We start from the raw sequence: 15,979 nt of genomic DNA, 5'->3' as shown, positions 1-15,979 counted from the left end.
TTCTTTTTCTTAACCAAACCCTCAATTTCTTTAATCATCCAGCATTCCCTATACCTACCTGCCTTTCCTTTCACCCTAACAGGAATATACTTTCTCTGGATTCTCATTATCTCATTTCTGAAGACTTCCCATTTTCCAGCGTCCCTTTACCTGCGAACATCTGCCCCCAATCAGCTTTTGAAAGTTCTTGCCTAATATTATCAAAATTGGCCTTTCTCCAATTTAGAACTTCAACTTTTAGATCTGTTCTATCCTTTTCCATCACTATTTTAAAACAAATAGAATTATGGTCGCTCCCCCACTGACACCTCAGTCATCTGCCCTGCCTTATTTCCCAAGAGTAGGTCAAGTTTTGCACCTTCTCTGGTAGGTACATCCACATACTGAATCAGAAAATTGTCTTGTACATACTTAAGAAATTCCTCTCCATCTGAACCCTTAACACTATGGCAGTCCCAGTCTATGTTTGGAAAGTTAAAATCCCCTACCATAACCACACTATTATTTTTACAGGTAGCTGAGATCTCCTTACAAATTTGTTTCTCAATTTCTGTCTGACTATTAGGGGGTCTATAATACAATAAATAACTTGGATGCGAATATATGAGACATGGTGAGTAAGTTTGCTGATGACACCAAAATAGGTGGTGTACTGACTGGACTGTGAAGAAGATTATGTCAGAGTATATCGGAACCTTGATCATACGGGTCAATCGGCTGAGGATTGACAGGTAGAGTGTCACAAAATAAATGTGAGACGTTGCATTTTGATAAGGCACACCAGGATAAGATTTATATTGTAATGGTAGGGGCCTGAGGAATGTTGCCAATCAAAGACACCTATGGGTGCAGGTGTATAATTCCTTAAAAGTAGAGTTGCAGGTAGATTGGGTGATGAAGAAGGCATTTAGCATACTTGCCTTCATTAGTCAGAACATTGCGTATAGGAGTTGAGATGTCATGTTACAGCCGTACAGGACATTGTGAGGCCATTTTTAGAATATTGCATTCAGTTCTGAACTCCCTCCTATCGGAAGGATGTTGTGAAACTTGAAAGCGTTCAGGAAAAGATTTACAAGGATGTTGCTGGGGTTGAAGACTTTGAGCTATAGGAAGAGGCTGAATAGGCTAGGGCTATTTTCGCTGAAGCATCAGATGCTGAAGGATAACTGAAAGAGGCTTATAAAAAGCATGAGGGACATGGATAGAGTGAATAGCCAAGGTTCTTCCTGCAGGGTAGGGGAGTCCAGATCTGAAGGGCATAGGTTTTATCTGAGAGGAGAAAGATGTAAAAGCGTCTTGAGGCAACGTGTTCACGTAGAGGGTGGTGCGTGTGTGGAATGAACTGCGAGAGGAAGTGGTGGAGGTGGGTACAATTCCAACATTTAAAAAGCATCTGTATTAGTATATGAATAGGAAGAGTTTAGAGGGATATGGGCCAAATGCTGGCAGATGGGACTACATCAGTTGAGGAAATCTTGTCCACGTGGCTAAGTTGGACCAAAAGGTCTATTTCCATTCTATGACTCTCTGACTATAACCCATATATGTTTAGACTGAATAAATCATCTTCTCTGCTTCTTACAGTTAAGTTAAATATGATCATATTTCATCTGTCAAATTTTCTCATTGAACCTAATCAAACTGACCAGCTCCACTACCAATTGTACTGTTGTTAAATATCTGAATTGTTTCCATAAGAATAAAGTATTTTAGTCAGCAGAGATCAATACTTACAAAACCCTTACCGGGAAGATAAAGAACAGCCTTTAGTTCGAAGTCAGGTACATAGGTTTGGTGTGGCTTGGTGGGGTCTATCAAGAGTTTTATTCCTGCTATCACCTTCACAGGGTTGTAGAATATATGAGCCTTTCCAATCTGTCAAGGTGCAGTTCCTCACAAAGGAAAGGAAAGTTTCCTTAATGCTCTCAAACATTTCAATTAGTTTGAAACCACTGCCTGGAGGAGAAGCTGCGCTTGCTTAATGTGTGTCAAAACTCTTCAATATGCAATAGTGGGATAAAACCCTAGGCACACACAGAAGGCACCAGAGAGTGCTCCTTTATAAACAGATCACAATGGGTTTGCGCAGGTGATTGGCAAACCTGTCAAATATATTGAAGAACCTAACACGTTGATAGTGCGTGATAACATGCTGCTCTAGATGTGCGTTTTTACAAGATTTTTTAACCCAAAATGGCGTAAGCGTCCAGAAATTCAGTGCCAAAATCTATTTGCCAAAAACAAGTGCATCTAGTGCTGAAATGTAAGAGTCATAGAATCATAGTGTACAGAAGTGACCCTTCGGCCCATCAAGTCTGTGCCACCAAAATATACTACTACTGACACTAGCCCCAATTTCCTGCACTAGGCCCATAGCCTACTTCTTAAAGACTGTGAGGTTTCCTGCCACTACTACCCTCTGAGGAGTGCATTCCAAATCCCCACTCTAGTTGCAAAAGTTTTTCCTCAAATGTTCATTGGACTAAGGGAAAAAGCTGTTTTCTATTCATCATGTCCATACCCCTCATAATCTAATACATCTCTCGCAGGTCCCCCATCAACCTTCTCTGCTCCAAAGAAAAACTGTCCTAGCTAATCCAGCCTCTCTTCATTGTGAAAATTCTCAATCCCAGTAACATCCTGGTGAATCTCTTCTGCACCCTCTCCAATGCAATCATATCCATCCTATAGTCTGTTGACCAGAACTTCAGACAATATTCCAACTCTAGCCCAACAAAAGCTCTTTGTAGCTCCAACATGATCTCCCTGCTGTTACAAGCAATCCCACAACTGATAAAGGCAAGTGTTGGTACACCTTCCTGCAGGTATACTAAGAGGACAGGTTAATTACCCTATTAACCTGTTCTAACACATTCAGGGATTGGTGGATAAGCATCCCAAGATTTCTCTGGTCCTCTGAGCTTCATAATATTTTGACATTCATTGAGTATTGCCTTGTCTGTCCCTTCTTCCAAAGTGCACATGGCATCTTATGGTCTCCTGTGCTTTTTCTTTTTCCTTTTCTTAAAAATAACTCCTCAAATATTAGATACTGATGGCAGGACAGGTTGTGTGTGGAAGCTACTGGACACCAATGTGGTCCAGAGCAAACACGTGTCATAAGTGTTTGTAGCTCAAGGAACTTCAAACTAGAACTCAAGAGCTAGAATCCAAGCTGCTAACATTGAGCCAATTCAGGGAAGGAGAAAATTATCTGGACATTTTGCTCCAGTGGGTGGTCACACCCTTTAGGTCTGTGATGAGGGACAGAATGGCATGACTGCAAGTGAGGCAGACACAAGGACCTGGGGAATAAAATTGTGGAACCATGACTCCTGCAATTGTCCGATAGTTACGAAGTTATGAATGTGGACTGCAGAGAAATTGAACAAACTAAACATAGCACGTTAGTTCAGGAAGCTATTCAAGTGTGGGAAGAAAATTAGAACGTGGTAATGATCAGGGATTGTAAAATTAGGTGGATGAATATTGTTCTTTGCAGTCATGAGTGGGAGTATCAAAAGTTGTGTTGCCTGCCTGGTGATAGGATTCAGGACATCTTCTAAGTGCTCAGGAAGAACTTGGAGAGGGAGGGAAGGGAATCCAGCAGTCATCATTCACATTTGTACGAATGACATTGATAGGATTAGAAAGGAGTTCTTGCTGAAAGACGTGGAACTAAATTAAAAAGCAGAACGTCTAAAGTAATAATCTTTATGTTACCACTCAGAGCCACTGGGTAAATAAAGTCAAATGTATGGTTCAAAGATTTATGTGGTGACATGGGTTTCAGTCACTGGTGTCAATACTGGGGTAGAAGAGAGCTGTTCTAGTGGGATAGGTTTTATTTAAATCATGCTTGGACCAGTGTCCTGGCAAATTGGATAACTCAGGCCAGTGGGCGAACTTTATACTAATTAGGGAGGTGGTGGAAAGAGTTTGAGAGAGGGGAATTGTAAGCTTACAAAACAAGAGGATATGGCCGTATTATAGATTTGAATAATGAGACCTAGAGTGGGACAGGCAGATACAGAATATATAAACACAAAAAAAATGATAAATAGGGTCAAAGGGGGAAAATGGTTAAAAAAAGCAACATTTATCATTTTAACATGAAAGCACAACGTACTCAAAACAAAAATAGATGAATTAACGGCAGGTTAATGGGTATGATCTGATAGTCGTTAAGGAAACATGGTTGCAAGGAGATCGAAACTTGGAATTGAATATTCAGGTGTATGAGACTTTTTGAAAGGATAGGTGGGAAGGAAAAGGTGGTGGGGTAGCATTGTTGGTACAAGATAGAATAAGTATAATAGCAAGAAATTATCTTGAATTGGAAGGTGTAGAATCCACATTGGGGAAAGTAAGAAATAAAAAGGGCAAAAGACACTGGTAGGAGTTATCTATAGGCCCCTTAATAGTAGTTATAAGGTAGGAAAAAGAATAAATCAGGAGATAATGAGGTCATATAACTACAGAAGTACATTAATCATGGGTGAGTATAATTTTCATGTAGATTGAGAAAGTTAGATTGGCTGAGAAAGGCATGGTAAGAATTCATAAAGTATATTCGGAACATTTCTGAGAACAATTTGTTATGAATCCAGTCAGAAATCAGAGTATTTTGAATCTGGTCATGTATAATGTGTCTGGTTCCATAAATGACACCAGAACAAAGGATTCCCTGGGAAACAGTGGCATTAGATAAATTTAGCATTCAGGTTGGGAGAAAGGAATTTAGGTCAGAATCGAGAGTGGCTGGAGTGGACTCGGAAAGGAGCTTAGCAATAGACAGTTGAGGAGCAATAGCAAATATTCGAGAAGATTGTTCATGTTTCACAACAATAACATATTCCAGTGGGAAAGAAGAATAGTACAAAGGAGATAAATCAAATATGGTTAAGACAGGAAGTTAAGAATAGTATACAATGTAACAAAGATAAGTGTTGAGCCAGAAGATTGATAAAGTCTTAAAAAAGATGACCAAGTAAAATAAAGAGAGAGAAAATAAACTTTTAATCTAAACGCATAAGCGATATCAAGATGAACAGCAAGAGCTTATTAAATTCTATAAAAGGAAGAGAGAAGCCAAAATGAATGTAAACCCCTTTGAGAATGGTGCTGGGGAAATAATGATGTTGAATCAAGGAATGGCAGTGGAGTTGAATAAATACTTTGCATTCGTTTTCACAGTAGAAGACACTAATTGCATTCAAAAACTACTAAACATTCAAAGATAAAAAGGAGATGAAATAAGTACAACTGTCACCAGAGGAAAGGTGCTAGCAAAACTAATTGGGCTAAAGACTAAAAACGACCCCTGCACCTGATGTGATGTACCTAGGATTTTAAAGGATGTAACTATAGAGATAGCAGATGTGCTGGTGGTAATCTTCCAGGAATCCTTAGATTCTGGAAAAGTCTCTTAGGATTTGAAATCTGCCAACGGCAACACCTTTATTTAAAAATGGAAGGAGACAAAAATAAAAACAGTTAGTCCAATAGCTTAACATTGTTATTGGCAAAATATTTGATTAGATTGGCTCTACAGTGTGGAAACAGGCTCTTCAGCCCAACCAGCCCTCTGAAGAGTAGCCCACCCAGACCCATTTCTCTTCTGACTAATGCACCTAGCACTATGGGCAATTTAGCATGGCCAATTCACCTGACCTGCACATCCTTGGACTGTGGGAGGAAATCCACACAGACATGGGGAGAATGTGCAAACACCACACAGACAGTTGCCCGAGGCTAGAATTGAACCTGGGACTCTGGTGCTGTGAGGCAGTAATACTAACCACTGAGCCACCGTGCTGCATTTGGGTTTGTTGTAAAGTATGTAATAACAGAGCATTTAGAAAGACATAAAGTCACATGGATTTTTCAGGGGAATCATGCTGACAAATTAGAATTCTTTGAGGAGGTAACCAGCAGGACAAAGTGGAAGCAGTGGATGCAATTTATTTTAATTTTGGGAAGGCAATGAATAAGGCACTACTCATTGGACTACTTAAAAAGATAAGAACCAAAGGTGTTAGAGGTAGTATGTTGACAGGGATAGAGGATTGGTTGACGAACAGAAGACGTAGAATTGAGATAAGGTACACATTTTCAGGATGGCAACCTATAGGTTTATAAAATCATGAAGGGTATAGATAAGGTGAATGGCAGGTGTCTTTTCACAAGGATGCCAGATTTCAAGGCTAGCGGGCACACTCTTAAGGTGAGAGGAGAAGAATTTGAAAAAGACATGAAGGGCAATTATATTTTATATAGAAGATGGTTTGTGTGTGGAATAAATTTCAAGAGGAAATAAATGGTGGATGCAGGAACAGTTACAACATTAGAAAGATATTCGGATAAGGACATGAATAAGAAATGTTTGGAGAGATATGCGCCAAGTACAGGCAGCTGGAACTAGGTTAGTTGGGATTAAAGTCAGAATGAACTGATTGGATGGAAGGGTGTGTTTCCAAGCTCTATGACTCAATGATTCCATACATGATTCTTAGTGGATTTGACAGAGCAGATGTAGAAAGGTCATTTCCCCTTAAGGGAGAGTCTAGGATCAGAGAGCATAATCTCAGAAGACGTTGTTGCACATTTACAACAGAAATGAGGAAGAAGTTCTTCTCTCAGATAGTAGTGCATCAATTGGAATCATTACTGCAAAAACCTATAGAAGCTAGATCATTAAGTACATTCAAGGCTGAGACAAAACGCTTTTTTTATATCAGTCAGGAAATCAAGGCTTATTTGGATGAAGCAGGAGGATGGAGTTGAAGATTTCTGAACAGCCATGAATGATGGAGCAGATTCATTGGGCTGAATGGCCTAATTCTGTTCCTACACCTTTTGGTCTTACAGAAGAGCATCTATTTACCAGCACTAAGCAAGTGTACAATTTTACCAAGACAGAAAAAATAACACATGGTGTGTTTTTAGAATTGAAAAAGACTGATGAAGGACAGTTTACTCCTTGGACTGTGCAATGCAATTAACATGAAGCTTAAAAGCAAAGTTTTAATTCAGCATTTGTTAGTCTCTTGTTTTGCAACAAAACTACCTTTCACAACTGAAAACCTTGCCAGTACATGGAGATTAATCTTGATATCCAGATGCTTGGTTATTTAGTTTTATTGGCTTAATAAAGTTCAGTATTCTAATTATACACCATAAATAATTTGCCAGCACTGAAATTGGTGCATACTCCGAGGGTTAGTGTACATCCATGCTTGAATAGTGATGAGAAATGGAAATATAAACAGCAGTCCTTAGCTACTACTCCAAATTGTCTCCAAAGGAGAAATCACTGTTGTCAATATTAACATTTCAATGTTTAACACAATCATGCCAGATTCATCACTCCACTGCCATTAAAAAATTGTTGGCCCATTTAGCGTACAAAGAGAGAAACTTGCCAGCTTGTTCAGATAGTATCAATATTAATAGATATTGACCTTTCTGTCTCTAGATCTAGCCATGTATCTTTTATTTATCAGTTTCCCATTGGGCCCTGTGTATGAGTATTTAAGAAAATGGAGATTTATCCATGCAAAATCAGTCATTGACGTAATGCAAAACAATAAAGGTGATAGAGGTGAAAAACAAGTTTGCTACTTCATTCTGGATTAGTGGTGCTGGAAGAGCACAGCAGTTCAGGCAGCATCCGAGGAGCAGTAAAATCGATGTTTCAGGCAAAAGCCCTTCATCAGGAATACAGGCAGAGAGCCTGAAGTGTGGAGAGATAAGTGAGAGGAGGGTGGGGGTGGGGAGAAAGTAGCGTAGAGTACAATAGGTGAGTGGGGGAGGGGATTAAGGTGATAGGTCGAGGGCGGGGGGAGGGTGGAGTGGATAGGTGGAAAAGAAGATAGGCAGGTAGGACAAGTCATGGGGACAGTGCTGGCAGGTCAACTGGCCTTTCAATCAACCCATTTTTGGTTGGTATAAAACACATGTTTGCAATTCAGTGGAACATAGAAACCAGCAGTGGGCTGGGCTGCTCAGCCATTCAATATCCTCTATCACAATGCAAACTCCCTCTTTCTCTCTATATCCTGTTCTCTTTAAAATCTAAGAGAAACCCTACCTCTTTCTTGAATATATCGAATGACTTGACCTCCACAGCTTTCTATTGTAGATAATTTCACAAGTTCACTACCCTTCAAATGAAAATATTTTCCACATAGCAGTCCTAAATACTTTACGCTGCACAAACTGAGACAGTTTCCTCTCGGTTCTAGATATCCCATACTGAGAAAATATCCTGTCTGAACGTAGTCTGCCCAACTCTGCTAGAATTTTACATGTTTCAGTCAGATTCCCTCTCATTCTTCTAAGTTCAAGTAAATACTGGCCCAGGTGAACCTATCCCTCCTCATGCAGCTTTCCTGCCATTCCTGGCACCAGACTAGTGAACCTCCACTACACTCCTCAAATGGCAGTATGCATTTGCTCCATTTCAAAATTATAGGAATGGCTTCAGGCTCTATAAAGTTAAAAATCAGACCAACAGGTTTAACTGGAAGCACTAGCTTTCGGAGCACTGCTCCTACATCAATTGTAAGACACAGAATTTACAGCAAAAGTTTACATTGCGATGTAACTGAAATTATGCATTGAAACATACCTTCATTGTTCGTTAAGTCTCTCATCTGTTAGAATGACATGTTAGTTTCATTTCTTTCATATGAAAATCACAAAACTTTTCCTAAAAGTTACTTTCTGAGGTTAACTTTAACAATTGGTGTCAGCCCAGATAATGTGTTGAAGGTGTTGGCCCCCTGCTGTTGTCTCTGCCATAATGTTTAGACTAATTCTAACCTAAAAAATGAATTAACAGAATCTTTCATAGATTCATGCAGTTTTTGAGCAAAGTGTAATGTAACTCTGCAAGTACAAATTCACCCCACTAACATATATGTGTATATGCGCGTGAGTGTGTATGTGCGTGTGTGTGTGTGTGGAGTGGGGGTTTGGGAGGTGTCGGTGAGAGAGAGCGTATATGTGTGTGCATGAGTGTAAAGGGGTCTACGTCTGTGAGAGGGTGCATGTGTAAGTGTGGGAGTGTGTCTGTCTGTGTATAGGAGTGTCTGTGTGTGTATGTGTGTGTGCATATAAGAGTGCTTCTGTGTGTGTGTGTGTGTGTGTGTGTGTGTGTATATAGTGCAATCATGGTCACCTGTCGTGTAACATGAACCCAAGGTCCCAGTTGAGGCCCTCCCTATGGGTACCAAACTTAGCTATCAACCTATGCTCGGCCATTTTTTGCTGCTGCCTGTCCCGAAGTCTGCCTTGGAGAATGGTCACTCGAAATTCGGAAGTTGAATGTCCTGGACCACTGAAATGTTCTCCAACTGCGAGAGAACACTCCTGTCTGTTGATTGTTGTGTGGTGCCCATTCATCCCATGGCAACCCATGGCGTGGAGTCACTGATAAAACTACACAGAGATATCAACAAGTTTCGTCCCACCATTAAATTCACCATGGACTACTCTCAACTATCTGTCTCATTCTTGGACACATGCATCTCCATCAAGGATGGGCACCTCAGCACCACACTCTACCGCAAACCTACAGATAACTTCACAATGCTACACTTCTCCAGCTTCCATCCAAAGCATATTAAAATGTCCCCTATGGACAAGCTCTACGTGTACAACAGATCTGTTCAAATGAGGAGGAACATGCACTATGTTGCCGAGCAGAGGCTGATAGCTAAGTTTGGTATCCATAGGGAGGGCCTTAACCAGGACCTTGGGTTCATGTCACACTACAGGTGAGCACCATTGCACTATACACACACACACACACTCTTACACACACACTCCTACACACATACACACACACACACACTCCTACACACACACACAGGCACTCCTACATGGTCAATTTCTGTAATACTCTCATACTTTACTTACAGTCTCTCGAGCAAATGGTTTGCCCTCTTTTGCTGAATTGTGAAATACTCCCAATCATCAGGATTGTTGCTTTTCTGAACAATTTAACATTTCTCCACTTTGGAGAATCCTTAATCCCTAAGCCATGGTTGTGCCACCATTATTCTTTTTGCCAGACAGGAATGAATAATAGTTGTAAATCATACATTTTTTAAAAAACATGTGTCAATGCCTATCCACTATGAACATTTTTTTTTTTAAATGCTATTCATTTGTGGGATGTGGGCATCATTGGCTGGCCAATATTTATTGCCCGTCCCTAGTTGCCCTTGCAAAGGTGGAGGTGAGCTGCCTTCTTGAACTGCTGCAGTCCATGTGCTGTCGGTTGACCTACAATACCATTAGGGAGGGAATTCCAGGAGTTTGACCCAGAGACAGTGAAGAAAGGGTGATATGTTCCAAGTCAGGATGGTGAGTGACTTGGCAAGGAACTTGAAGCTCATGACGTTCCCATGTATCTGCTGCCTTTGTCCTTCTAGATGGAAGGTGGGTTTGGAAGGTGTTGTTTGAGGAATAAGTATGAATTGCATAAGGCTCTCTTTTCCATAAGACCATAAGAAATTGGAACAGGAGTCGGCCATTCAATCCCTCCAACTTGCTCGGCCAATCTATAGAATCATGGTTGATCCAATATCCCTCATGTCCATTGTCCTGCATTTTCCCTTTAATCCTAAATTCACCAATTGATCACAAATCTATCTATCTCAGCCTTAAATGTACACAAGGACTCTGTCCCACACCTCTCTGTGGCAAGGAATTCCACAGACCCACAACCCTCTGAGAGAAGAAATTCCTTCCCATTTGAGTTTTAAACAGGCACCCTTTTATCCTGAGACTAAGATCTCTGTTCCTAGACTCTCTCAGCAATTACCATGTCAAGCCTCCTTAAGAATCCTATATATTTCAATTAGATCACCTCTCAGTCTTCTAGATTCCAGTGAGTAGTGTCCCTGTTTTAACTTTTCTCATAAGACAATTCCTCCATAGCAGGGATCATCCTGGTGAATGTTCTTTGAACTGCTTTCAATGGTATGATATATTTTCTTCAATAAGGGGATCAAAATTGCTCACAGTACTCCAGATATGATCTCACCAGAGCCTTGTACAGTTGCACAAAGACCTCCCTATTTGTATGCTCCAACACTTGTGAAATAGGATGCAAGATTCCATTAACATTCATGATTACCTGCTGCTCCGATATGACAGCTTTCTGTGCTTGTTCACAAGTACCCCAAGTTTGGGGAAGTGATCGCCCAGTGTTGTTGGAAAATCCTGTCTGGTTCACGAGTGTTCTTTCATGATGTGGAGGTGCCGCAGGTGTTGGACTGGGGTGCACAAAGTCACCCAGTCCTGATGAAGGAGCAGTGCTCTGAAAGCTTGTACTTTCAATAAACCTGTTGGACTATAAACTGGTGTTGTGTCATTTTTAACAATATTCTTTCAGGAAGGAAACTGCCATCCTTACCTGGTCTGTATGGTACCTTGTTGAATGTCTTCTAGAAGTCCACATACAACACATCTATTGATGCGCCTCTGTCCACTCCGGTTGAGACATTCTTGAAAACTCTAATAAATTAGTCAGACATATTTCCCTGAAGTCATGGTGACTCTACTTGATTAGGTTATAATTTTCCAAATGCTCTGGTATTACTTCCTTAATGATTAATTCCATTAGCTTTTCAATGGTAGATGCTCGGCTTATTGGACTACAGTTATCCACTTTGTCCATTCCTTCCTTTTGAATAATGGTGTCACATTGGCAGTTTTCCAATCCTTTTGCAATTTTTCCAGAATCCAAAGTTTTTTTGGAAAAATATAACCAATGTATCCACTATCTCAATAGCTACCTCTGTTAAGTTCCCAGAATGCAAGCCATCAGGACCAAGGGACTTATCAGCTTCAGTAGTCTGTCTATTACCACTTCCCTACTGATAGTGATGGTACGTGATTCCTCCTCCAAATTCATGTCAATTTACATCTTATACTGTCATGGGTCCCTTTATTTAGATTCTTGACCTTGTTTCACTTTTGACACTCTGCTTACAATTTTAAAGTAACATTCTACCATATCATGTTCACTCTTCTCTAAGGGGCCCTCTATAATAAGAATGTTAATTATTCCTTTCTCATTGCACATTGCTGAGTTTAGAATGGCCTGTTCTTTTCTTTGTTCTTCAACATATTGGTCTAAAATAATAACATTGCTTGCTTGGTTTGTCCAACTTATATGTAAGTTAGTGTAATCCATGATTACAGTTGCATGCATCTCTGATTTCTTGTTTAATGCCTTTCCTTACACCTTCATTAATGTCTGACTTATAGGTAACCCCCAATAATGTCTTCTTTCCATTGAGTGTTTTTAATCTCACCCATGCAGATTGTGATCTTTCAAGTCAATATCCTTCCTCACTATTGCATTAGGCAGAAGTGAAGACTGCAGATGCTAGAAATCAGAGTCTAGATTAGAGTGGTGCTGGAAAAGCACAGCAGGTCACGCAGCATCCAAGGAGCAGGAAAATCAGGAATTCGGATGAAGGACCTTTGCCCGAAACGTCAATTTTCCTGCACCTGGGATGCTGCCTGACTCACTATTGCATTGAAAGGCTTACATCTCTTTTGAACTTTATTTCTATTGACGAGTGGAATTTCCCTACTCCCAAAGCCTATTCAATGAAGCTTTCAAACATTTAACAGGATCATTACTTTCATGATTGAGCTGTACAGCAATTATATTTTCACAAACATGGTGAGCAGTGAACTACCAGCTGGAGCATGTGTACGTCTTGCCTAGCTTGCTGGAAGGGTTGGTAAGCCAGCTAGCACCATGAATCATTTCATAGCATCACAATTCCAACTAGTATGGAATTTGGTCTTAGAAACCTCAGCTGAAAGATAAACCAATATGTGAGCCGCAAGTAGTGGATAAAATTTGAACTAAAAATGGTTGAATAAATTTATCCTATATATTTACAGAGATAAGTGCATGCATTCATTTAAGAAATAGTGTGAAAGGATTTTTTTGTATTGAATATTGTTTTGTGGCTGCATATATTGTTTTGCAAAACAATGCCTGGGCACAGTGAAGTAAATAAGATTTTGGTAATGTGATATTATTTTTGGATAACAACTGCTGACTTGGATAACCTTTCCATTCAACAAATGGCATACAGCAGCACTGAATAAAAAGTTGATAAGTCAAATGCTGATTACAGTGTATAGGATATAACAATGACTCACTTTGAGCACATGGTGTTGAACTTTGTGCTGTTCAATCTAAGCAAAAGACAATAATAATTTACATTCTGTTTCCAATGTTTGATTATTGTTTTGTAATACAGAAAGTGATACTGCTCACCTGGAAGTGTCTTCTAAATAAACACATTATGAACAGCGACAATGCACAGTGGTGTATTTGTACATGATCTGAGGATATGCCAGTGAGTCAGACGTCACTTAAGTAACTATAATGCAAGCAATGCCAAGAATTGAATTGTGGCACCACAAGTCATATCCTTCCAACCAGTGTTTATCTAGTCTTCTTCCATCTTGGCATCTCCTGTCTCCTAAACAATTCCACAATTATGTCAATGGCTTGCCTCTGAATTAGTGTCCTCTCATTTTAAGTAGTCCGTTATGTGAAACCTTATCAAATGTCTTCTGGAAGTTCATAGAAATAGCACTTAAAGATGTTGTCTTAGCTGCCATGCACAAGCTGGATGTCTGAAATAAAAACAATGTTGGAAACATTCAGCAGGTTTAGCAACACTGCGGCAAGAGAAACAGCTTTCGTGCTTCACATTGATAACATTTCATCAAGAGCTGAGAAAAAAGGTAGGCGGATAAAAGGAGAGTGTGGGGAAAGAGAACCAAGTCTGTAAACACAGGAAGGATTTTCCCAATAACCCAGGAGTCCAGAACCAGGGGGTCACAGTTTAAGGATACAGAGTAGGGCGTTGGAGACCATTTCAGAACTGTGTTTCAGAGAAATGGTGAGACAACAGTGACGATGTGAAATTTTTCGCCAAAGAAAGTGGTTGAGGCCAAAAAATAAGAATGTTTTCAAAATGGAGTTAAAGAGAGTCTAACGCTGAGGGATCAAAGTGTACAGGGAGAAAGCAGGAACAGGGTATTGAGTTGGATGCTAAATAAAAACCAAATGTACGCTGTAAATCAAAACAACAACACAAATTGCTGGAGAAGTTCAGCACTGGCAGCATCTATGAAGAGAAATCAGAGTTAATGTTTTGGGTTCGGCAGAGGAAGGGTCAACGAACCCAAAACATTAACCCTGATTTCTCTTCACTGATGCTGTAAGATCTGTTGAGCTTTTCTAGCAGTTTCTGCTTTTGTTAATGAGTTGGATGATCATCTATGATCATATTGAATGGTGGAGCAAGCTTGAAGGACCAACTGGCCTTATCCTGTTCCTATTTTCTATACTTCTACATTTAGGTTATACAGGAGAAAGTGAGGTCTGCAGATGCTGGAGATCAGAGCTGGAGATGTGTTGCTGGAAAAGCGCAGCAGGTCAGGCAGCATCCAGGGAACAGGAGAATCGACGTTTCGGGCATAAGCCGTTCTTCAGGAATGAGGAAAGTTTGTCCAGCAGGCTAAGATAAAAGGTAGGGAGGAGGGACTTGGGGGAGGGGCGTCGGAAATGTGATAGGTGGAAAGAGGTCAAGGTGAGGGTGATAGGCGAGACTGGGGTGCGGGGGGAGAGGTGGGGAAGAAGATTGCAGGTTAGGAAGGCGGTGCTGAGTTCGATGGATTTGACTGAGACAAGGTGGGAGGAGGGGAAATGAAATTTTCAGCTCTGATCTCCAGCATCTGCAGACCTCACTTTCTCCTAGCCATAGTGAAGCCACACAGTGTCTAACTCAATGACTCGTCTCTGGTAAATACGAACGTTGTTGATCTCCTCTTGTGTTGAAATCAGAAACAGACATGAAGGTGACAATTGGAAGCCACCCACCCTGCACTGAGACTGAAGCCAGCCGTCTCTGGTTTGATGTTTTCAAGAAAGACCTTTATATCTGCGATGGGAAGATTTGGGTGTCAATCTTACAAGGTAATGCAACAATATCATTAAGGTAGAGATGGATTGTTTGTAGTGCCACCCCTCAGTGAAGTTGTTAATGAATAAATAGAATACATAAAGAAAGAAAGTCACATTTGTATGAACCTCAGCAAGGCTCATTACGGTCAATGAAATTTTTTTTACTCAGCCAATGAAACAGGGCACAATAAGCTCCCACAAACAGCAATATGATAGTTGCCAAGTGACCTGCTTTTGCAATGTTGATTGGTCAGGACTCCAGGGTTAACTCCCTTACTATTCTTTAAAATTGTGCTATGGTATCTTCTCCCTCCACTTGAGAGGATAGAATCATAGAATCCCTACAGTGTGGAAACAGGCCCTTCAGCTCAACAAATCCACACCAATCTTCTGAAGATCCATTCCCCTATCCTATTATCCTATACTTACCCGTGACTAATGCACCTAACCTGAACATTATGACAATTTAGCATGACCAGTTCACGTACCCTGCATGTCTTTGGATTGTGGGAGGAAACCTGAGCACCCAGAGGAAACCCACACAGACATGGGGAGAATGTACTGTCGCCCAACGGTAGAATCAAATGCAATACCCTGGTGCTGTGAGACAGCAGTGCTAACCACTGAGCTACCATGCCAGATAGATGCGACCTTTTTTCTTAACAATTCGCCTCTGACTGCACACCCCTGCTCAGGACTACACTGGGGTATCAACCCAGATTAGAACTTTCTAAAGAGGCATTTTGCCCACAATATTGTAAATCAGCGTTCAGGGTTCAAGTAGTGAGTCACGCTAATTCAGAGTGCATCAGTGCTGAACGGTACTGTCTTCCATGTGCGTCAATGATCAGATAAAGGTCTCTGAGTGTTGAATAAATTATCCCCTCCCCACACAACACATACACACACACCCACTCTCTTTCTGTTTCACACACACACGTATACACACACACACAC

Source organism: Chiloscyllium plagiosum, chromosome 3, assembly GCF_004010195.1.
Source record: "Chiloscyllium plagiosum isolate BGI_BamShark_2017 chromosome 3, ASM401019v2, whole genome shotgun sequence".
In the NCBI taxonomy this organism is placed as follows: domain Eukaryota; kingdom Metazoa; phylum Chordata; class Chondrichthyes; order Orectolobiformes; family Hemiscylliidae; genus Chiloscyllium; species Chiloscyllium plagiosum.
This window is presented reverse-complemented; position numbering follows the sequence as displayed.